Consider the following 24,600-nt stretch of genomic DNA (forward strand, 5'->3'; position numbering starts at 1 on the left):
TGTTCCTCTAAAAGTCATGGGATGGAATGGTAGCATCCTTCTGTGTTTATATCTGCCTTTGTTTTTGTCATTCTCTCTACCACTGATCCCAGAGTTTTCTTTTTCCTGAAGTCAGTGATGATGTGAATGCTTTGCTCAGAACAGTTCTTCTGAAGGAATGGTGATGAAGTCTGGTTTCTTGGCCCCAGCTGTTCTGGGCCCTGTGCAGATACAATGCTGTTCACTGATGGGTATTGTTTGTTTGAGGGTCTGTCATAACTTCTAGGGTAACCAATTTAGCCTCAAGTAGATTGATATGTCAGCTCTGTACCTGTTGCTGGAGTGCAGCAAAACTGGAAACCTGTCTGGACATTCCATTCAGTGGGATTTTGCTCTCAAGAAAGGAATATTGTTTTACAAACTCCTTCAGAATAACCTGAATTCAGATCAGCCTCTGTGCTCTGCAGTTTAGCAGGTGCCCTGAAATAGAATTCAGGTGAGCTGGCTTGGTTAGAATAAGGTAAGGTTAAAGCAAAATGAAGAAAATGAAAGGAGACAGTGGAAGAAAAACCTTTGGAGAATGATCTCTTCAAAGGACAGAAAAGACTGTCTTTTGTTTCCAATAGCTGTGCTCATTGAAACACTGCAGTTCCTAAGCCATGATTTGCAGACAGATGACACACTGAGGTAAACAGTGTGTGGTGGACAGGAGGGATAAATAACTTCTGCTCTTGACTGGATGGAGACACTTGTCTGAGCATATTGTCTGTCATAAACCTACCTCCAATGGGAAAAACAGCTGAGTCACAGCATTTTTATTCTGTAAGGGGATTAATGATATCAGACTTAAGTTTTGTAAGCTTTTTCTTGTGTTTCCCCCCATGGTGTGCCATGATTATCCTGTTATTGTTTGTACACCATTATTTGTAGTCATCATCTATATGAGAATCTAACTGAGCTGAAAGCTCAGGTGCAGGGAAGGTTTTGTAGCTTTTTGAACTTCCAGGGGACTGTTAAGTACACTAAAAATTCTTCCTGGACTTCGAAAAGAAAAGCCATACCATGCCTAGAGACAAGTATTAGTAGCTCTTCTCCTAATAATTTTGGCAGGGCCCAAGAATATCAAAATTCTGACTGTGGTGTGCCTCAGCATAACTTCCCACAGTGCTGAGGTGTGATGTGCTGTGGGAGAAGGTCATTCCCTGGACAAATGCTGTGTAAGAAAACACACTGCATCAATGACCCTCTCTAGCTGATCTTGTCCAGCTGTATGACATAAATGCATGACTGGTGCTAATCAGTTAATTACTATGTTGGATTTGCTTATCCGATGCAAATATGACAACTTCCCAGTGCAGAAGTGTGGTTGAATACTAACTTTAAAGCTTAGCATCAGGCTAAACTGAATTAAACTGCAGAATGGCCTGGAAGTCCAGTAAAACAGAATTGTTTAAGTCATGGTGGATGCATCTTGGATGTCTCATTGGCAGACAAATGCTCAAATAATGGCTCCCCAGCTCAGGGTTTTATTGAATGTGAGATACAATTCAGTTGGTCTACTCTTGTATGGGAACTACAGATAAAATGCATGTAAGAAAGTAATAATAATAAAAAAAAAATCAGCAGCTCTGTCCTGGCATTTCCATCAGTACACTATGTAAAAATGCATAAAATTTGCTTCCTGATGATGTGAAACTACCCAACTGCTTAGCCATTCATCTACAAACAAGGAAGTGACTGGACCTGAAACAAAACATTACCAATGGTTTTGGCACTTGAAGGGGAAGGATATGATCCCTTCTGGTTTTGGCAGTCATTGACCTCTTGTACTGACTTCTAGAATGGCTGCAAATCTTCCTAAAAGTACTTGGAATATCTGTGCTAATGTTGGTAGTGTCAGTTTGGGAAGTTCTGCAGATAAACATTAGTGTTTGAGAAGTGCCATTTGTATAAAAACTTTGGTGAGTAAAACTGATTTTGTGCCTGCTGCAGGAATCCGAGGGAGCTTACTGAGAGATTTGTTGAAAAATGACTTTTTAATGAAAGATACTGCTTCTTTAATAGGACATGAGAAAAACTAGAAGAATAAAGTTTTAAGCAGTGGAAATTCCTTGTAAAGAATAGAAAAGTTTTTGAGAAAAAAAAAAGAAAAATCCAGAGGGCACTGACAGCCTTATTCAAAAGCATGCTGGTTTTTTCTCATAAATGGGGAGAAAAAAGATCCTGGGTGGTAGGAATTAATGTTGTGGTCAGGAATACCTATTTTTTTGTCCAGTAATGATGGGAGTGTTAATGGATGTATGCAAAATCTAAAGAGTACATGAGATTAATAAAACGTACCTGCTTAAATCACAACCCAAAAGAATGTGGTAATACATCTTAATTTTAAGACAAAGTAGGATCAACTGTGAGGTGCTCTCTTGTCTTAGTGGCCCGTTGCCATAATGGTACCAGTTTATCACTGGGCTGCAGCTCATAATTCTCTGATGACAATGTTTTACTGGAAATCATGGAGAAATTGCACATCAATGGAAACACCGTGAGCAAAGTTAGTCCTGGTTGACTGAGGTTTTGTTCAGTCAAGTTTTGAAGGTATTTTAGGATAGAGATTCCATAGGCTGTCTGAAAGTGGATCCTCTGCTCACTTTCTACTTAAAACCTGAATTTTAACTTATTGCAGGCAGTAGAATTTGCCTATTGCCCTTTTGTTGTAGGGCTCAGAGGAAACCCTGGGACTCTGCAGTCTATAATATTTCTTTAGGTGGAATTTTTCTGTTTTGTGTAGCATTGAACAAAGCTACCAACCTTTGGGGGTTTTTTTTATTCCTCCATTTTGCTTAATTTTACAATAACTGACCCCTTAGATGTAAGATTTCATTCAACCAGTGATGTGCAAAATACTGTTCCAGCTTTAGTTTGCACAGTACAGTTTAGCAGATGCTCTGTGTTACAACCATTGGTACCCAGTGAAAGGGCAGTGTTTGAAATACAACCAGACAAGCTGACTGTGCTGTGGAGAGATGAATTGATGGAATTGGGGATTACAAAAAGTTTGAATGGCAAGCATTTTTGTTGAGCTAAATGAGCACCTCTTGCAGCCAAATGAGGTGTACCTGCATACACTCAAACTTAATCAGATTTTAATTGCAGCATTAAACTAGAAACATATTTCCATATTTCAAGGTCAGATTTCGTTTTAGAAATGTCACCTTTGTATTAAGCAGCTGTATTTATTCCTTACAATTAAATAAATTATATATAAGCACTAATATTATGCGTGGAAAACTTAAACTATTTTGATTTCCTTTCTTCAGTGCCTTTTTTGTTTTTAATCTCAGATCTTGTACTCTCAAATCTGAGAGTCTAGTGATGCCAGACTCCTAAACTTCATTAACAGGCCTTTAATTATTATGAGATCATAGGATGCCAAGATTAATTTTAAAAGCAAAGAGGATGTGTGTTTTTTCAATAAATTTAAAAAATAATCTATTTTAGTAGCCTGATGAAAAATGAGACTAAGTAGGATTCTCAAAAACATTCTAAGATACCAGGCATTTAACTCCCACTGATGGTTTGTGTGAGTCTGAACAGACTCACACACTATGGAACCCTGTTATGGAGAGCTGCCTTCTCCCCACAGCACTCAAACACTTCTTCAGAATATGAACCTACCTTTTAAAAAGTGTAAGTGTATCCAGAGCTTTGATTAAAATTAGTTGGTTTAGTGTAAGTTGATATATTTGCTGACATTAATTCTGTAACTTGGTTCTTGTGCAAACACCTGAATAAATGTTCATAAGTGCTGCATCTGCTGACTAGCAAAATGTGCCTAGGGCAAGTCAATGTGATTTATGGAGAGTATTTCTTTCCTGCTCCTGGGCCCCTCCTTACTGATGGGTGCAAATATTTCCAACTGTTAAATCAGTGATTTAAATGCCAGTTTAAAGTCTGCTCTAAAACAATATCCTTAATCAGAAGTTGGTATCTGTCATAAGCAAGGCAGTGTTATGTCAGTGTTGTTCATTCTCCGTTGGGAAAAACCTTTGTGTCCTAATTTGGATTTCACAGAAATTCCCTCTGTTGGTCAAAGGCCAGCTTAGGATGCAGGCCCTTGACAGACATCAGATCTCCATTTATGACACGATTATCTGTTACTGGGTGGTAAAGAAAGTGGTTGTACAAGTAGAGCACTGCACAGGTGACATAACAGACATAGATAAACCTATAGTAGCCTTTTCTGTGAACTGATGGGTGCCAGTCCCACACAGTGCAATAAGCAGTTAAACAGCAATCTGCTTAATTAAATATGTGCAGCAAGGGTTAAGAAGTGTTGAGAGTTGGAGCTGACAATACTATTTTGAAGTTTTTTAAGTGACCTCACACCCTTAGTGTTTTCGGTGTGACTTTATCTATGTCTTTAAAAAGCTTCTGGAAAAAAAATAGTATAATTCACCCTAAGGAAATTTCAGCTGGAATCCCACAGAGCCCATCAACACCCCCTTGGGGCCCTGGACAGGGCCTGGACAGGACCTACTCCAAGGGCAGGTCACTGGAGGGGCAGGAGCGAGGGCTTTGAGCGCTCTTGGCTGAGCCTCTGGCTGCGCTCTCCAGTGGGATCCCCAGTCAGGAGGCACCGAGGGGTGGCCTTTGCTAAGCCCTTGATCCCACTGCTGCCTCATGCTTTGTGGGTGCTGTGTATGGGTGGGGCAGCATAACCTAGAAAAATGTCCCTGAAAAATGCCAGGCTCTTGAGCTGCTTTGGAGCTGGCAGGTTTCTAGAGGAGCTGCTCTCGGGCTTTGTAATATGGTGATAAAGCGTGTTCTGTCCTGTCAGCACTGCAGCAGCACAGCTACCTTGGTCAAATAAAATACTTGGGGATCTTGGCAAGCATTTAAAACAAAACTGAGCGTGTTCAAATACTTTCAATAAGGCAGTTACTGTCTGTGCAGGGATCTTCATTGGAGCAGCGAGACGGAGTTCAGCTTGTTCAGACATTTAATCCGTTTCTCTTTTAGAGCTTTAACTTCTTGGGCTGAATAAAAGGTTACACTTTGTTCAGCTGAATTCTCCACTCTGTTTTTAATTGCCTGAACCAATTTTATACGAGTTTTCCACAAAAAGCAGTTCTGAGGGGTGTGTCAGAAACAGTCATTAAAAAATGAGAACAAGCTGCTGTGATGGAAAATGTGATGCATCCTTAACCACAGATGTAGTTGGGCCTGCATAGGTAATGATATGCTGTAGTGCATTTTTCTATTTCAGGCAAAGATGCCCACCCAAAAACAGCAAGGTTCTTTTCTTTTAAGAGCACCATTTTGTCAAAATTAACTTTCATTCAGTAGATCACCCTAACTTCAGCCTAGTATGAAACATCTGTTGCAATGTTGGGTGTATCAAGGCTGTTTTATTAAAGATGAAGTATATTAAATCGAGGGTGAGTGTGTATCCCCAGATGTCCTTGTGGAAAGGTCTGTTGGTGTATGGTTTTAAATGTTTTTCAGCAGTAGATTCCTTCCACCCTGCCCCTGCTGTGGTACTCCAGATTGCAGAATCTTCCTACACACAAAAAGCAAAAATAATGCTCTCTGTTTGGTGTGGGTCTTATTTTCATGACCTGGGAGCTTTAACAGTGTCTGGGAAGGGAAGAAACTACATGTGTTTCACCTCATGCATAATGCAAATGTGGCATGTTTTTGAAGTAACTTTTAAAATACCTTTACATCTCTTAAAATATCTTTAAACGTTACAGGTGAACATGGCTAATTTCTAATTGGTTTTGTAGGCTAGGTATAGTCTTCAGAAACTGGTAGTGTTCTGTAAGGAGCTGGAATGCTTTCCTGAAATGCCTTTTTCTTAAATGGCTTCCGAATAGGACACAGTGTAGGTCGGGTGGAGCCTCACAGTCTCGGTAGGACTGAGACATGCTGTTAATTCAAGGGCAGTCTCTTACCAGCTTCATGAACTGCATAATAAAACATACCTAGTGAAAAAAAAAAGGTACATTTTCAAGTAGTTATTCATGCAGTTTAGTAAAGGGTCCTCAGAATTAGTGATTTTTTTGCAGGCTTGCTGGTGCATCATTGTGAATCTTTTGCTTGGAACGGTGATTATACAGACTCAGGCTTTAATTATCATGTTATTTATGTAGTAATGTAGTAAAAAAAATTCGAAATATTATTCAGGTTTTGTCATTGGTATATTTTTGGAGACAGTGTTAGAAATTGCTCGTGTGGTCTTCCCATCCCCCAGCTTTTGAGCTCAGAGGAGTCTAGTTTGCTTGCAGCTGCAGTAGTAGGCATCTTTCTTTCAGGAAGTGACCTTGGCTTGTATTAATCAAATTCAGAACACACAGAAAAGCTTCTTGGTAACATGCTGACTTGATGTAAAATTTTATAGCATCCATTTTCTTTTAAAATGAGGCCATCTTATAAAAAGGGAATTTATTTATGATCTCTCAATTTAGAAGAATTTCTCTAAAATGACATGGTATTTAGAGAAGGTAAAACAGCAAAACCAAGCTGCTCTTTTTACTGAGAGGAAAATACTGAGAGCTTTTTACATATGTAATTAAATCTTAAACTGCTGTTGGCAGAACTGTATTTTAACCTAGCTAAAGTGTGAAAATAGACCAGTTTTGTTGGTGTCTTTCCATTTTTGAACTAGAGTAGAAAAGCTTGGTAGTAGGGCATGAACTCAATCAGCTAAGATTCTCATGATGTCTTCAACTTTCTGACTTGATGTATTTTAATCACTCCCTGCATCTTTTGTTAGCAGCTCTCAAGGCATTAAACTTAACCTCATAGTAGCTGCATTAAGCTGCTGTGCCTATTTGCATAGATTAAGAAAGGAATCTACCTGTGTCTGCTCAAGAAATCACTGTTTGCCCTGCCCAACAGCTGGAAGTTGTTTTTTCTTTGACTGCTCTTAAATGGAGTGGCTGCCGATTCCTGAAGCAGGTTTTAAGAGGTTTTGCATCGTAGTGCCTAAAACTGTTTTGTGAATTGAGCTACAAAAAGGTGACCATCAGTATTTTCAGCTGGTATAGGTGTTTCTAAGAGTCTTTATCCTTTTTCTGGACCTATACAGAGGGCTGAGACCAGAGTGTCTTTGACCCTTGCAAAGTGCTGTGAAAGCCTTTTAAGGTTCTGGGTAAGATAACTCACCAATTTTCAAACTGCATCTTGCTGGAAATTTAGTAATAGCTGCCAACTGACTAATGGGTTTTCCCCCTTGGGTTGTCATATGCATTATCTTGAACAGTCCACCATCTGGTTGGCTTAAGGGTTTGGAAAGCTAAGTTCTGTTTTAACTGGCATCTTTAGCAGAAGTCTTTTCTGCGTGTCGATGGCATATTTACTCATTTTACCTCTTCAGAGTTATATTCAGATTCTTGTCATTCTTTCTGCCCCAGCTTGGAGATCAGAGTATGTTGACATACATGCTCCCAAGTGCTTTGTGATGTCACCAATGCCTCCTTTGGAATGGTTAGTTCCAGGCTGTTTACCCTGCACATGTGTGCAGTAACTTGCCATTGCTAAGATTTCTAAGTAACCCTCCCCCTTTCTGCTGTGTTGAACCACACTCTTAGATTCTGTTGGTATAGGAGCTGCCTGAATTATGTGCTTTTTTTTGGTACTTCTCTTCATGCTGCCTCCTATGATATTATCTGTTGCTGCACCAAACTGAGAACTCTTCTCGAGTGCTTTAGTCCTCTTTCCTTTCAGTCTGCAAGGCCAATAACGAGGTGATAAATTTGCTGCTCTCCTTGCTTAAGTGTAGTAGACATTGACTTTCCAAGATCAAATGGATGCCAAAACAATCACAGACTGTCATTCAGTATCTGCTGTTGCCAACACAGATTTTGGGGTACCCCCCATGGACTGATTCACTGAGTCTGTAGACTCTGAGATGGAACTGCATTGTTAGTGATGATACAGTGGAATAAGAAGCCTGTTCTATGTTCATCCTCTAGTTCTGTAATAAAATAAGTGGAGATGAAGATGGATCTTGTCTTCTTCAGTGCCAAAGCAAGAAACCCATTACAAGTGTCTCACGTCCAGATCACTTTTTATGGCTAGCCACTTTTGTGGCTGGGTGTTACTTGTTTGCCTGGGCAACACTGAAAACCTGATGGTGTTTTTGTACCCAAGAGTCACAAAAATTCAGTGTCCATCCTTCACAGAGCAGATGGAGGATGTCTTGTTTTGAAGTCACGATCATCTAGACACAGACTGTTATTAACTGTAGTGTGGGGACTGAGCAGCAATACGCGGCACCGAGAAGCAAAGTAAATCACCGCAGCTCTGGACTGTGCCTTCAGAATCCTTTCCGACAATTCTGTGCCGGTCCTCTCCCTCCCTCCCTTTCGCAAGGTCAGTCTTTCCTGTTTGCCAGCGCGATCCCGCAGCTGTCCCAGCTCCAGAGCTCAGCGCTGCTTTGATGCTGCCTCGCATCGCTCCTACCCCTTCCATCACCCACTAAAACGGGGGAAAGGGGACCTTGTGCAGCTCTTAACTCGTGACTCGCAGGCACGCTGCTTCTGATAGTCTGTGCGCTGGAAGGTGCGCGGGAGGCTCGGGGGGAAGAGAGGAGAGGGAAGGGCAGGGAGGGGAGGGCCGGGCCGCAAGGAGTTAAAGCCGCCGCCGCCCGCGGTTCTGGCCGCGGCCGCCGCGCGCTCATTGGCTGCAAAAAGGTGAAATTGAAACCACGGTAAACTTTTGACCCTGTAGCAGTTCTTGTGGAACGCCTTCCCCTTGCCAAGAGCCGAGGGCTCGCTCTCCCCCCCTCCCCGCCCCGCTTTTCCTGGATTTTTTTCTTCTCTGCGATCGTGCTGTGCCGCATGCAGCCTCTCCCAGGGAGGGGGAGGACGGCGGCGAGCGAGGGGTTTCCGTGCGCTGCTGCCGGCAAGGCTGGAATATGCCTTAACCGGCTATCTTCTAAAACTCCCAGCAGTAAACAACTAGGAGTCCATTTTTTCAAGTTCCAGCGTGGTTTTTTTTCTGTGGTTAAAGAAAAAAAACAACCCACCAAAAAACAATCGCCACATTGATGCTGACGATCAGGGCTAATTAGAAAGTGGGGAAGGGAGGATGAGTCACCCAGCACTCTCTCTGTTGCTTAATAAACCTGTTGGGTTTTTTTAAAAGATTGAAGTGGTTTCTCCTTACTGAAATCCGACGTAGAAATGCCTCAGTTTTACTACTTAGCTCATACCTCGGTAAATTAAATACATATTTACTCAACGAGCAGTTTTTCAATTCTGCATCTTCCCTAACTAAAAAAAAAAAAAAACCAAAACCCAGCATCTCAGTCTGGGAGACAAGCAGTGCCTGCTCCACTTCGTTGCCAACCTGCAAAGTGTTAGAGGCCCATGGTAGGCAATGTTATGATTTTTTATTTAGGGTGGGTGACTCTAGCAAATTCTGGGCCTGATTAGTGTGTGTCACTTGCATGCTATGCAGAGTTTGTCACAAACCAAAAATATCTGTGGCCGAGAAAACTCATCTTCTCTGTGCAGCTTTGCCAAACCAAGCAAATTAAAGCAGCATTACCTTTTGAACGAGGCATGAATACAATATTCAGTTAATCTGTGTTTCTTTCCCCTTAAACATGCCTGTCTTTTCACTGACAAAAAAAATAGCTGACTTCATTACTTTACTGCACCAGCTTCCATTTTCTCCCTTGCTGGCTCCCAGCACAGGTGTTCTTGCTGGAACCCTAAACTTACTGAATGTTAGGTGCCACCTAATCAAGGAGTCACTCAGCACCTCACCTAGAGATAACATTTAGAACCTCCTCAACGAAGAAACCTGATGCCTGACTGCTTCAGGCTCATGTTTTCAGATCTCTAGCATCTTGTTCTTGCAGGTAGTTTCATCATATTTATACAGCATGTCCATTTTTCTCATTAGAGATTAGGCTGGGGAGGAACCTTCAACTGCTATGATTTGGACTGGTTTTAAAAATTCAGTTCAATAAGCAGTTTAGTGGTTAAACAGTGTTTAGTTTACAGTAGTATTAATATAGTAGGACAAAATCGTGAAGGTTCAGTGTGTGCTGTTCTTGTAGTGCTGCTTTTCCATGCCCCTTTCTTCAGGAATTGAAGGAGTCTCCTGAAGCACTGACAGCAACACTGGGGGAACAATGACTATAATATGATTAATAGCAGATCCCCTGCACCCTCTTGTGTGCAATTCTTTTTGCAACTGCAAAAGAAACATGCACTTGTAATGATAGTTTGTGGCCTCCCTGTGTGACCCAGCTAGTGTTCCTAAGCAGCAGCTCTCCCATAGTTTATTTACCCTCACTCCCTGTGATTCTTTGTTCTGTCCTCCCTGTGTGCTTCTCCTTGTCCACTTCATGGCAGTTCATCTGCCCTCACAGTGGAGCTGCAGGGAAGGTGCCTATCACAAGGAAATGGAATAAATGCTCTTCTAAAGGAAAGAAGAGTGACAACTGCTAGAAACCAAGAATTGCTTCTGAACTCTCTGAAGCATCATTTAATGTGCCTGAAAGGCTTCTCTTGGGCAGTTGCAGGATGGCATTGTGGTAACATTGTTTTAATGTCAGAAATCCTTGACCTCTAAAAATGTTATTGCACGTGCCAGCTGTAGGGTGGGAAACGGGCAAAAAAATATATGCTGACACTTAAACTCCAGAAACACAAACTTGATAGGCTTTGTAAGTCCTGTAACTTCAAAGTGCCCTGCCTGGGGGGAGTGTTATTGGAGAGCTGGCTGCTGGCAATGAGAAATCACCTGTGCAACCCTTTCTTCTAATGAATATGGCAGAAAGAAGGGTATCAGGGATACTGTCAACACGTTTTGTAACCAAAAAACATTAGATTCCCAGTTACAAAATGAAAATAAACATTTTGGCATTTTATACTGTTTTGTTCTCTGTGTTTATTCAGAGTAGATTTTGAGGTTGGTTTCATCTCCTCAGTTTCCACAGTGGGGAATTGGCAGCTGATTTGGAGCTGCCCTGGTAGAATTTTCACCATACTGTAAATGAGAAATTTAAAGAGAAGTTCATGCCAAGGTGTTTTCATCTATTCTTTCCCTTTTCTAGAGTAAGCAGTTTTACCGAAGGGTAGAAAGGTGACTTAGAGGAAATTCTAGAGCACAGCCTCTCAATTTAGAAAACTATTTTATATTCCAAAACTCACCAGTGCTACTGTTGCACACTTCAAATTTCTGCTGGGTGATTTCCCCTCTGTCTCCTGGGTTTGATCATGGAGTTGCACAGTGATGTGCATTCTGATATCCAGTATTAAGGCTTGGCACTTCCCCCTAAATCAGCTCCTAACTGTTGTGCTGGCATAAATGATGCAGAAAAAGAGTAGACCTGCAGTAGTTGGACCTTAGATTTTTGTTTGGTTTTAAAACATTACCATTGTATCTGTTCTCTGCTTTTATATCTGTTACAATTGGTGATAAACCTGCAGTCCAAGAGTGCAGTCCAAGTGTGATATAATAAATGGCTTTTTCTTGGCTTCTTCCTTGATAGGTTTGTCTCAAAACTGTCCTGTCTGCATCCTTGTTGCAACTCCTCAGTGATGAGTGAACTCTTGGTCTTCTGCAGCAATAATGGATTGTGCTTCTGCAACATAAATGCCTTTTGAAGAGCATGTTTATAACAACGACTTCTTATAACAACGACTTCTTATAAGAGCGTTAAAAACAAATCAATCTATTCATTCTTTTACCTTCTCTGTTGGTATACTATTTTGTTTAAGTTCTCTTGCATTACCATCAGGATGCTACATGAATAGATGCAAAAAAATTCAACTGACAGGCACGTGAATTCTTTTAAGCATGTGTGTGCATACACACAGTCTTGTTTTTCAGGAATCAGCGTCTGAGAATTTTTTTCCTCTTTGGTATACAAAGCAGTATGTGGAAAGCAGTGTTTTTCTGATAGAAAAGTGGTGTGATCTTGGGGAAGCAGAGCTCCTGCTGCGAGTTGTGTTTCACCTCCCGCACTGTCTTGAAAAATGTGGTGAATCCAAGGACTGGCTGCTATAGCTGAAGGACTTTATGCATTTATAATCTCTGTAGGTTGCATTATCTGTGTAACTCTCTGTGGGTTGATATGCCCTGATAATCAGGTTATTCCTAGCTTCTGTTCAAGGCTCAGGTCTTTTCAGGCCACAGGGACTGTAAACCAGTACCTTTCCTTACTCATTTCTGCCATAGGAGCAGACCAGGATATTTACTCTGCCATCTTTTTAGAAGGGTCTGCTTTATTTCTAGCACAGTTTAAAACTGGTCTTAGGTTTTTTTGCTTGTGGGGGGGCCAGGATGGGGCTACTCAAAGCAATTCCACCTGCTGATGTAGGGCCCTGTCTGCCATTTCCACTGAGCTTTCATACGTGTGTTATATGTCATGTATTCTAGTTCATCATAAACTCTGACTTCTCTAAACTTTCTTTCCTTTTGATGTTTATTGACCATATATATAACATATATATAGTGGTTGTACTTTAGGGTGATAATCAGTATAACCTATCAGGCAACTTATCAAAGCAGCAAATGAATTGTAAATTCCATTTCTAGCACTACAAGAGACAACTCTAAGCATTCTTTAATACCTCAGGATGTGATGTGATAGAGAATTGGAAAATTAGTGATGCCTATCTAATTTTTTTTTCTACTGCTAAGCTTTCTCTGTCCTAGGGAAGAAAAAGGGCTGTGTGTACTGAGCATGGGCAATTGCAAGAAGTTTATTCTATTTGAGGGAAGAATTTCTAATGTCTTACAGGGGGGAAAAATCATTCTGCTTTTTATTCAATGCCCATTTAATCATAAATAGAGGAGGCAAAGCCGAGTTATGCAAATTAAGGAGGAAGGGGAATTGCAAGCTCTGTAATGGTCACAATGTCCTTTTTAATTGATCTGAGTGTTATTCTTAAGAAAAACACCTGCATAGATGGTGACATTTCTGATAACACTGATTGCAGAAATTTTGAATTAATACATTTAAATCACATAAATTCAATATTTTGATACCTTTAATTATGCTTCTTTTTCTCTTGTCCAGCTTCGTGTATAGAATATTCATTAGGTGATTTGTTATTTCAAAAGCTGTCATTCCCCCTCTTTTTGCCACAACACTGTTAAAGTAGGCAAAGCAGTTCTGTCTCTTTGTTTGAGATTTCCTTTGTTTTTCACCTTGATTCTGTACCACCTGTGTAACGTTGTACTCCTGGGTCCTGTGTCAACATCGCTCACAAGTCGCTGTGGACAGGATTAGAACTGAGGATTTCAGTCAGAGCAATCTTATTTTGAAGTAGCCTAAAGTTGAAAATGAAAAAAAAAATTAGATCAATAAGAAGCAGAGAGAACATTTGGAGAGAGAACAAATGACTGAGATTTTAAGAAGCTGAATAATAGAGGATGATGCACAGGAACAGACTGGAGTGTTGTGGTTTTTCGTAGGGGGGACAAGCAAGGTATCCTGTTCATGAAGAGCAAAACCACTTAAAATTGATTTAAAAAATTTCACTCATACACTTAGCATGCTTATGATGTCAGGCAAGTTATTAGAATACTAAAATGCATTTTGTATTTTTTCATATTTATGGTTCTGGTTAGTAGAGTTTATATTTATAAGGATATTCTGTGGTATATGTTAGTGTCCTACTGATTTCTGGAAACTAAACCTCTCTTTGGTGGATTCACCCCTTTTCAATACTGAGTCAAGTGAGGCTCTGATATGACATGGCCTGGTGATTTCTGTGCTTTTGTGGCAAACACATAATGATAATGAACACATTAGTGCTAGACGTTTAAACAATGTCTATTTGAAGGAAATACCTCCTCTCTTTTACTTTCTTGTTTGTTTGTGGGTACATAACATAAATGTCAATTATGTGTTTTCACTTTTCTGATCTTTCTAGAAGCAAAGCATTCTAAGCTGCATTTCTCTTTGTTTTTAGAAGCAGAGCATTCTAAGCTGCATTTCTCTCTGTTACTTGCTCTATTACAGTGTGTCAGAGCAAGATTAATACTGTTTAGTGGCACTGTTTTATGTAATGTACTGTTCATGCCATCTTCCCAGTGCTCTTCAGTTAATGGTTCCATAAAGTTCCAGGGTAGCTTTTGAGAGCCTTTGAAGGCTGCTGGTCATTCATTGGCTCAGAAAGTTAGGAACATGTAGCCTTGCTGGGCTGTAAAAGCAAAATTAGTCTTAGCTTTCTGGAAACTGAATTCAGGGTGTTGTTCAAGTGCAGTCATTTCAAAAACCCAGTCTTGTTTACAGATGTTGTAAAGCTGGGGGGGTTTTGTCCTATACAGCAGCAGAGCTAAGAGTTTTTTAGCTGTGCCTTAGGATCTCTGGAGAGAAGTCGAATTTCTGCCGTGCTTGTACTGTGTGACAGTTAATGGTGAGTCCTTAACTACTGTGGTTTGTAGAATGATGTTTTAAGATACCAGTTTCACTTTGCTTCAGAATGCTTTGCTGTGGTGTGTGACATCTCAGTAACCAAGTGAAGGGTTTGGCCCTGAGCAGTCACTGGCCATGGAGCAGGAGCAGGGCTTACCTGGGGAACCCCTTCAGCTGCCCCAAGAGAGGGAAAAATCCCCCCTTGGCATCCTCAGGTCTGCAAAGAGCTCCTAGAGCTAGGGAAAAGATGTAAAGCAGTAAAAATAACTGGTGTTTACTGCCAAAGTGCAGGATTTGTGCCTCTTTTTTAATCCAAGGCAGTGTTATCATCCGTGGGTGGTGGCAGTTCACTCTTCCATGGCAGGTGAAGTTTACCTCTCATCCAGACTGCACTTCACTTTGGTTTTAAGTGTGGCAGATTCGGCTTTAGAATGAATGAAACCATCTAGAAATCTTCCTAAAAGTTGTGAGAATTGAAGGAAATATGTAATTTTAAGAAAAATAATGGAAGAATTCCTTGATGAAGGACGTCTTCTGTAATGCTTTAAAACTTAAGACTGACTCGAATGAACTGGTTTCCATTTCCCAGGGTATCTTCCCTGGTCAGTAGTGGGTATACTGTGGTCCTTAAGTTGGCAATTTATGTTATTCTTAATATCTTTTCTTTCCTTTTTTATCTGTCTGCCACACTAATATGGGAAATATGGACACACATGGGAAATATTGCCTAATCTGGCTCTTTGAGGGGAACTGTAGGTGTGAAGATTATAGCATTATGCAATGTTAGATATTTCTTTTGAAACAACATAAAAATATTACTCTTCAGAACTATACATTTTCTTGATGGCATTGAGAGGCGACTTATTTTAGGTCAGAGCTTTTCCATTAGATTTTTCTGGGTTGATTGTTGAGCTTTAATTTCCCATCACCAATGCTGGTTTCAGAGCAGATGCAACGTATACTGTAAGTTAAATGGGCAAGAGGGCTTTTCCATACTTCCTTTCTTATGCCATAAAGGTGCAAAAGAGTTCTAATCACTTCTGCAGTGAAAGGATGTTATTTTGAAGTTTATGTTTCTACAAAGAAAGTGATTTTTGCAGTAAGTCCAGCAGTTAAGTTGCTGCTGCTTTCAGTAGTTACTGTTTTGTTTTTGCAACACTGGTTTTCAATGTGGTTGATTAAAAAAATCATGTAGATAAATTATAATTAAAAATAAGTAGTAGTGTATAAAAAGTGTCTTATTTTATAATAAAACAGTGTGAATGTTGGAGGTTATAATGGACATTTTTAGGAAACGTCAAGTAGACTGGAATAATGATTTTAATTAGAATTGCTCAAATTCAGACACCAGGTTAAACATGGATTATAGTACCAGAACATTCTTAAAAGATGTCTGTGAGCAAACAGATTTATCTGTTTTTGTTGGCTCTATGTACAGTGCACACATATGTTTCTAAATAACTTGGGAAGTAGTTCTAAATAAAATGTAGATATTCAGATAGGAAAAAACACATTTACTGTATCTTTCTGCTTGAGGTTAATAAAAATATTTGGGTAAAAGTTTATTTTTTTTCCGGTCTGAGGATAAAATTTTGAAAGAAATATTACCTTCAGCCTTAGAATTTCTACTGGAACTGGTGATAAAATGCTCACTGACTTAACAGAAAAACAGTCTTAGACCAATACTAAGTGCTTTTGAAAATCCCAGTAGAAGTATATTAACTTTCAATGGGTCAAAATAATTATTACTTAAACACAGAGAGGGAAAGGCATTGACATGATGTGTATTTCATCATTTTTTAAACACATTGAGCTTTTTAGCCTGTTCAGGAAAACTGACTAATACTTCTAATAAAAATTCATGGAATACTGTCATAGTGCTGCAGACTTAGCTGTGGGAGAAGACACCTGCTTGTTCACATGGGAATCCCAGTGACACTTTTAAAGGGCACTTCACTGTTTGACATGGTAACAGTAGCACAGTAATAATATTTCCTATACACAGAATGGTAAATTATATGTGCTTTCAAATAGGGGAGCTGGGGAATGAACAGTGTTTAAATGGACTGCACTGTAGCTGGAGTTGATTGCTATATCACATTAAAAAGGAACATTTCTTAATGAAAACTTTTGCCAACCTGTTCCTGTCCCACTCTTAGTGCACACACAGGTGTGCAAATGTTCCAAGTGTTCCAGGACTTTGCTCTGTTTTTTGGGCTAATTCTGCAAGATACAATTCCAATTTTATACTGAGTGATTACTACAGTAGAAGAATGTTCAAGTCAAGTTGGGCTGTAAAAATACAGAATTGGAAGTAGGTATCAGAGCAAAGGTTTCTTTCTCTTTGCCTTGGTCTGAAGCTGAACATGTCCATTTGGTACAAAGGGCATATTAGAGCAGGTCCCAGTCAGTGGGAGCTGTGCTGGGCACTGCCAGTTCCTGCTGCAGCAGCTTTGGGAGTGACAGCTTGGGCACCTTGTCCAGGAGTTCTGGAGAGGCACCTTTGAACCCCTTCTTGGATGAAGGGTATCCTGGTGACACCTCGTGGGTCTGGTTACTTCTCCCTCTGTGATTCTTCCGAGTTCATTTGACTTCTCCAGCCAGTTCTCTACCAAGAAATGCTGAATTGGGACTCTCCGGTGTCTTTAATGGTGAAAGCCAACACAAAGTGATTTTCCAAACTATGTCTTATCCCTGTTTGTGCCCAGTTTATGCCTTTGCCCTGAGGAGGTCCAGTGTCTCCCTAGCTGCCTTCCTGCTTCTCATGTGTTATTTGAACATCTTTTTATTTTCAGTTGAAGTTCAGTGCAAGGTGCACTCTTCTCTTTTTTCACTCCCGTATTTCCTGTTTGCATTCAATTCACCATGTTCTGTGTGGGTTTCAGTTCTTCCCATGGAAACAAGCTTTCTACTTTTTAAATGCTAAACCTTTTCCCTGTGGCATCCCCCTTAACTGTCTTATAGAGCCATAGAGGTATTTTTTGAATGGTTTTGTTCTCTGCTCCAAAAACTATGTAGGTGTAGCAGCTATTATCCAGAATTCACTTGAGGGCCAGCATCTTTTTTGTCTGTCTCTCTTTTGTTATCACAATGCAGTCATACATTCTCTAGAGATGTGTAAATTAATATTCCACACTGCTTCTAAGCTGTATGCTGTTTTTTAAACACAACTAACTTTATAGGAGAATAATACCATCTTTCAGCATTTCTTTGATTTGTGTGCACAAGCAGTCACTGATTAAAGTGCTGGCTTCCTTTTGCTTTTTCTTTCCCTGTTAAAGACTATTTGAGATACAACTTTGTATTTATTTCCTCACTATATCACATCATTTGTAGCTACAATTCAAAGTATTAAAACCAGGTAATATGATAAAAATTTTAGAATATATGTCTCATGCAGTCTGTCTGTGTTTAATGTGGAAAAGTATTTCACAGAATTCTTAGTAATTTTTCTTCACTCAATTCATGACTCAAGACTTCAAAGTTTTAAATTTAAAGTTAAATTTTAAATGAAAGTTTTAAATAGCTGGGAATTTGTAGTGATTCTAATACTCGTTCTTTCCAGTCTGCCAATGCATGTTCCTAATTAAAAAAAATCATATTAAAAATGAAGCTTAAGGTTTGAAAGGCCTTTTTGGAACTTACAGTAGATGTATTCCAAGCCAATTAATTTAATTTTTACTAGTACTCCTGTTGGTCTAATAAAGATCCCTAAAAACTATGTCAAATTTGGAATGACATTTAGAAAGTCTACATCTGGTGAGTTCTAGTAAGAATTTGATCTTTTTTTGTTTTCTGCTGTCTTTACTTTGGTATTTCTGAAAGGGTCTGATCTCCTTTCTCTGATGGCCAGGCAATAATGTTTTTTGAGGCATTATTTGTTCCATGGATTTGCCCTTTTGTTTGCTGGTTTTTAGAAAATGTGTCCATCATACCCAGCCATTTACTTATTCTTCTCCTCCTGCAAAGACTCGTGTTTTCTTTCTCTGTTTCTCTGTGTTCAAATCTGTTTCCTGATTCATCTAAAAACTGAATTCAGCTGAAAAATCCAGCAAGAAATAGACTCTAATTTAGTTATAAAGCACATAAGGCTTCCTGACTGCATTTTACAAAATTATTCACATCTTCATGTTACTAACAAAAAAGGCTTGGGCTCCTTCCTCCCCCACACCCTCCATTCTAGCTGTATAAGGCTCCTATTGTCTCTATTCATATTGAGATGTCACAGATGTGTACACTCCTATGGCTTCTTTTCTCTCTTGAAGCTCTAATGACCACCACTCCTTTGATTCCTTTCTCAAGCAAATTGGCCCGGGCCCTACAAAAAGAAATTTAGGTCACAAATAATTTTTAGATTATTCTACTTGAGCGAGAGGAAGGTTTAGCTGACTGTTGTGTTTGTATATACTGGAAATTTATACGGCAAAATTAGTTTCATCCAACAAATAATATTTTATCACCTCGGAGATCATTGGCTGAAAAATCTCACCAAAGGATTGTGAAGTTTTAGCATGAAACATAAGTGTGTAATTGAGTTTTAAAGCTATATTTATGCTTTCCTGGGGATGAAAACAGGTGTGTTCACCTGTGCTGTTCAAACAACTGGTCGTCCAGTCATTAGGAATGATTTTGCTGTAGGCAAGCAGGTTCCTTTTTCACATGCTTCTCAGGTTATTCATGGGTAGAAAAAGCAAGCCAGAAACAGGAAACTATTTTGTGTTTTGCATTACATTTCTGAACTGCCTTGTTACCAGCATCCTTTTATGGTTGGCTGCTTTATTTTCCAGTTAAAACTGGTACTGTGTTCAAAGTGTACCAGCAGGTCACACTCTTCATCACTTCTGGAGGCAGTTTTGCCTGTTGTCTTGTCCTATTTTTTAAGAGCACTCAAAATGTAAAAAAGTCTGCTGATACAGCATAATTTCTAGTTGTTTTATAGGATACTGTTTTACAGGATTAAATTAAACATTTAGCTAAGTTATTTAATCCTTTTCTTCTTATTGTTTGTCCTGTTGAATTCTGTTCCTTCAAACCCTTGTGCCCTTGGAAGTGTTTCAGCTGGCTGCGAGTCCATGACAGCAATGCCACCCAATTTTTGGCACTTTTTCTTGAGAGGGTAACCAGTGCTTCTGTCCAGTACTAGAGGCTTGGTAGTGTGGGATGGTATGTTTTGTAAAACCAACTCTGAGTATTTAGGAAGAGGGACTGAAAGTATTGTGAGCATGTTTTGGGTGGCTCGTGTCTTAGCTCAGCTGCTGTGGACACAGAGCACCTCTGGCGAGGCTTATTTCCCTCCTTATTTGTTTGTTTGTAAACTAAGACCAAAATCTGTCTTTGAAGCATGGTAAAGACTGGAATGAAAGTGTTCCATTAAGCATTGTTTTGTGTTGTGTTCTTGGTATTTGTGCTGTGGCAGTCTTGAGAGAATGGAACACTTCCAAGGGTAATATCAGAAACTAATTTGTTAATTGTGTAACAAACTGTGTTCTTAAAACTGCAGAACAAAAGATTGTTGTTTGGGCACTGTCATGAAAGATTCTCGAAACCAGCTTGTGTACTTTGCAGAGCTTATTTGGTGTCATTTAGAAAAGTGAAAGGTATGCTTCTTAGTCAGGCTTTTTCTAATGATGGCCAGCACATTCCAGTACATTTTGAAGTTGATCTCATGCATTTAATGTTCAAGCACGTTCACTTCAGAGGTCTTTATGCTGGATATAAGAACTTACCTCTCGGTCAGGTTGGCTGGAAATGGTGTTTTGTAGCACACACCCACAAAAGGGGAGCTTCCTTAGAAGTTTGCAGTGTCTGCCAGAGATTCCACACCAGCACAGAGACAATCATACTTGACTGTTCCCCAGGACGTCCACAAAGGCAAAATATGACAGAGCTGTGTAGAAATACAAGCATCACAACTGTTCTTCTTGAGGATTTGGTGGTTCTTAATAACTTGTGATTATACAAGGGCTGGGAAATGAGGAAGTGAACAGGCTGACAGGCTGAACATGAGCATCAACGAGATGAGCAGTTGCCCAGAGTAGAATGGGGGGAAACAAAACACTTAGATAATTGCAAAAATTCTGCATTACTTCGAGCTTTTATTTGAGAGGCTTGTTTTTTAATTGGGCGGTTTGCTTTTTAAATGTGCAAATATAAGGAGAATGGTTAGAATGTTTTTTCAGCTGTATAATTCTAATTAAAAATATTTTTACTCAGCAACTTGACACTTGAAAGTTTACTTCTTCAAATAAACAGTTTTCTTAAAAGTCAGTCTCCATGATGAATACTTCCAATTTACATACAGTATTCAAAGTCTAAGTTGGAAATACTCAGAAGGAACATCCGTTTATAGTAATAGCTGTAGAAAATGCAGCAAGTTCATCTGTTTTGAATGCTTTTGAGTTCTGCTTGTAGAAGTTGAAAAGCTGGCATTAAGCTTGGCATCTGCTTGCTAGAGATGACAGGTCAGAAGCTGATAGTGTGTACAGTGAATGTTTTATTCTGTCAAAAAAGTTTTTCCCTTTGTCTGAAGGCATTTTGGTCTTGTTAGAGATTTTGATCCAAATGTGAAATGACTTCTGTCTCTAAATTTAAGCTTTCAATGGACAGGCTTTTACAAGGAGATTGCTGATACTTTGCCTGGTTTTTAACTGCTGCTTTGGAAAACTGATTTTGAACTGTTCTCCTTCTAAACATGTTATATAAAACTGTCATCTCTGTGAAATGAGTAAGATTTTGGCATGATAGGGTCTGATTCAACAAGTCCATAGCACTAAATGAGTTAGTGCTAAACTGTAATACTGTAGCTGTGGTAAAGTTCTCTCTCTCCATTAGCAAGCAGTCTTTGCTTCCATGAGGCACTGGTAGAGTAGAATGGCAGAACAAAACCATTGCATGCATGGAATATATAAAAATGTATGTCAGCTCTGATTCAGGGCTCAGGAAGGAGAATGGACTTGCTGATGGCACATTTCGAGCTTCAGGAAAGAGAATGGAATTGTTGATGTCTTGGACAGGGATCATGTGTATTTAGTTGATTACATTTCCTGTTTTCACCAAGAACTTTTGAAGTACACTCAGCCTGTGAAGTGGCAGTCACTGCATAGCTGCCTCCAAGAAAATTATGGTTGTTGCTGCAAATTGAATTCCTACTGCATTGAAACTGTGTTTGAGAAGTTGCCTTCACCCTTTTAAGGGAAAACTAATTTCTTACTCATTGTTAAATTAAGGTAAGAGCTCCTCTATCTTTATTAGATCATGTTGGAAGATGCCTCTGTCACTCAGTTATCTCACACGAGTTGCTCTCTTCTGTAAGAAAAAAACACCACATATTTGTGTGTAGGGTTCTTTCCCCATAAAATATAGTTGTCCTAATTTTATGAGTTGTACCATGAATCCCATCTGATTTCTGCAAGCAGTTTTTGCTTTGTCTTTGCATTTGATATGATGATATGATAGTTACTTGGTTTCTGACAATCATCCCTTTGCTTTGGACTTTATCATGGCAGTGGTGAAAGTTTGAACTGAAAAGGTGATCCCATTATTGTGATGTCTGGTGGTCAAAACTGTGTAAGAATCAAAGTCATATATTGATCAGGCATGAAACAAGCTTTCATTAGTTAAAATACCCACTTAGAAACAAAACAAGGTTAGAAGTGATTAAAATATAGATAAGCAATGTTTTCAGACTTATATGGTCACACTGATAGTTTCATATTCCAAGGGTTTTAGCTGATGCCCTTTACTAACTTAAAGAGATTTTATACTTTGGACTAATCTTTAAATAATTTAGGATTACATAATTCCATTTTAAGAGATTATGTGAATTGATGCAAAAATGAACTCCTAATTAAGATGACATTGAAATATGTAGAGGTGAATTGTCCAGCTTGCATTCTTACCTGCAAATTATATTGTGTGTCATATGGCCTGGGGTCACTTATGAGTCAGGTGCATATAGAGCTGGAAAGTGACTTTTCAATACTGTTATGTTGGCATTCTCCTTTGAGTTCTGGCCAAGGGTATTTTGTCTTTTTATATAAATATCCTATTTTTTTGAGTTTTATTGGTGTTAGTAATAGAAGAGATGTTCATGCACTGGTCATAGGACAGTCTCTTTCCATAGTACTCACTGGTTTTGGCAAGGATCACTGGAAGAAATGTTTTCCACTTTTAGAACTTCATTAAATATTGATATAAAGTCTAAGTAGATCTAGTATTTCAGTCAGCTGCTTGCTCACTGACTTGCCTGAGTTTCTCCTGCTGTAAGGTGGCTGCAGGTACAGAAGAGTGGTGTTCTGTCATTTCCTACCACTGAAGTAGTTACAAGTCCCACTGTAGTAGCCCAGACATCACATCCTGTTTCTTTCTTTGTGGTATTTGAGCTAGAGATTTTCTCTCTCTCTATATATATATATATATGTGTGTATTTATTAAATTTTAAGTTGTTTTTTAAAATAGCTGTTCACTAATTCCTTTCGGATTCAAGTCTTTAAGGACTGAACAATGTTAAAAGCTCACAGGTGAAAAATTCTTTCCAATGTTCACAAGTGTGTAAGGATGAAAAATAGTCCTTTTTATAATAGTGTGTTCACTGCAGCCCCTCTTATCTATTGCTCTGGCTGGCAAACAGGGATGCACAGGAAACAAATTAACAAGTAATGACATTCCAAAAATAGAGCACACACACATTATTTAGCAGAGGAACAGGACACCAACTCCCAGTGTGCTCCACCTCTGACCATCCTTTAACTGAAAGTGTCCTGTCATTTTAATAGATGCAGAGTGAACAAGGCTCAAGTTAATTGTCATGTGTGAAAAATAGTCCAGAAATACAAAGTGCTTACTAAACACTGCAGGGGAATTGGTAAAGGAAACCTGACAGGGCCTGAAACATTAGTCTGCCTAGGATGGAATGTCTAATATGAAAAGGAGGTGTGCTGAGTTAAGGTTATTTAACATGTTGCAACAAGATGTGCTTAACTGGCTACCACATTATAGGTGGCACCTTTTTGTGTTTGGTTTTTTTTTAACTGAAAGTCCTGATTCAGTGAAGTGTCTGAGTCAGGTGTTTGGCTGGGTGGGGGAAGGGAGGAGAAGAGTGAAGAATGATTAAAAAGTGTATGTTCTGGAATAGTATTTTATTAGTTGTTATACTAGATTAGCATAGTGATGTATCAATACAATTAATATAATTTCCTGTTTACTCCATAATATAAGTATAGGTGCTTTAATCTTAAAAGGTAATGAAAGGCTCTTTAGTACAAACTAGTTACAGTACACAAAAAGCTCTTTATTAGCTCAGTGTACATGAGTCTCGTTATCTGTTTCAGTAGTTTCTTCATTGCACTTTCAGATTCACAAAGCTGTAGTTAAGGGTCAGTGGCATTTTTTATCTGCTGCATTTCCCCCCTCCCTCAGAGATTTAACAATATGCTGGTCTTATGCACTGTAATTCAAAGTGTAGTATCTTGTATTTGATTCCTTTTTTAAACAGGCACGTGAATTATCTCTGAAACATTTAAGGAAGAGTGCAAATGCTACCCTTTTTATGTCTTTTAAAAAGTAACCATTGTGTTTACCATCTCTGGCACATTTGACTATGAATATATATGTATATTTTGAACCTGAAAACAGCGTGGCTTTAGCTGTCTGTCATTTTGTTACTGTCTGTGCCACAGATAACAATATGGCTTGTCCCTTAGCCAGCCCATCAAGACTCCAATGCTGTACCATGTGTAAACTTAAATTTGGTAGCCAGGCTGTGCTGGATGCACAGTTTCTATATGGTGTGAATTGAGTGTCTTTGCAGCTCCTGAGGGTGTGGAAATCAGTGGAAGGTTGGTATGTTGAGCTCCCTGAGGTCAAAACATGCCAAATGATGTTTTGGTTTGAGCACTCTCGGGTTTTAGTTGAGTTTTTAGACAGGAAATATGTTCATGTGTTGAAAGTTGTAGTGGTGTGGTGAGATCTGGTGGGGGAGCAGACTGCAGGGCCCCAAATGCCAGGCTTGGGAGAAAAATACTGAGTGTGAGACTGGAAATGGTTTTGTGCCTGACTGTGCACCTGATAACCTCAGCTAGCTCATGTGAAGTGGAACAGAACACAGTGCTGAAATAAAATAGTTTTTGTATTTAAGATATTAAGAAGTTGGCTGTTACCTCTGTATTCAGAAGAGGAAGCAGGTAGATTTGGAGTAGGGGCAACAGAGTTGAATGGTCACCTTTCCATATGTAAGA

At 39.3% G+C, this 24,600-nt stretch overlaps 1 protein-coding gene across 1 annotated transcript in view; it reads left to right on the plus strand.

Annotated features, from left to right (window-relative positions):
* NCOA3 (nuclear receptor coactivator 3) overlaps nt 1-24,600 on the plus strand; it is a 70,970-nt gene that overhangs the window by 17,821 nt on the left and 28,549 nt on the right. The window lies entirely within an intron of this gene.

Source organism: Manacus vitellinus, unplaced genomic scaffold (genome assembly GCF_001715985.3).
Source record: "Manacus vitellinus isolate BGI_N305 unplaced genomic scaffold, ASM171598v3 scaffold_26_pilon, whole genome shotgun sequence".
NCBI lineage: Eukaryota > Metazoa > Chordata > Aves > Passeriformes > Pipridae > Manacus > Manacus vitellinus.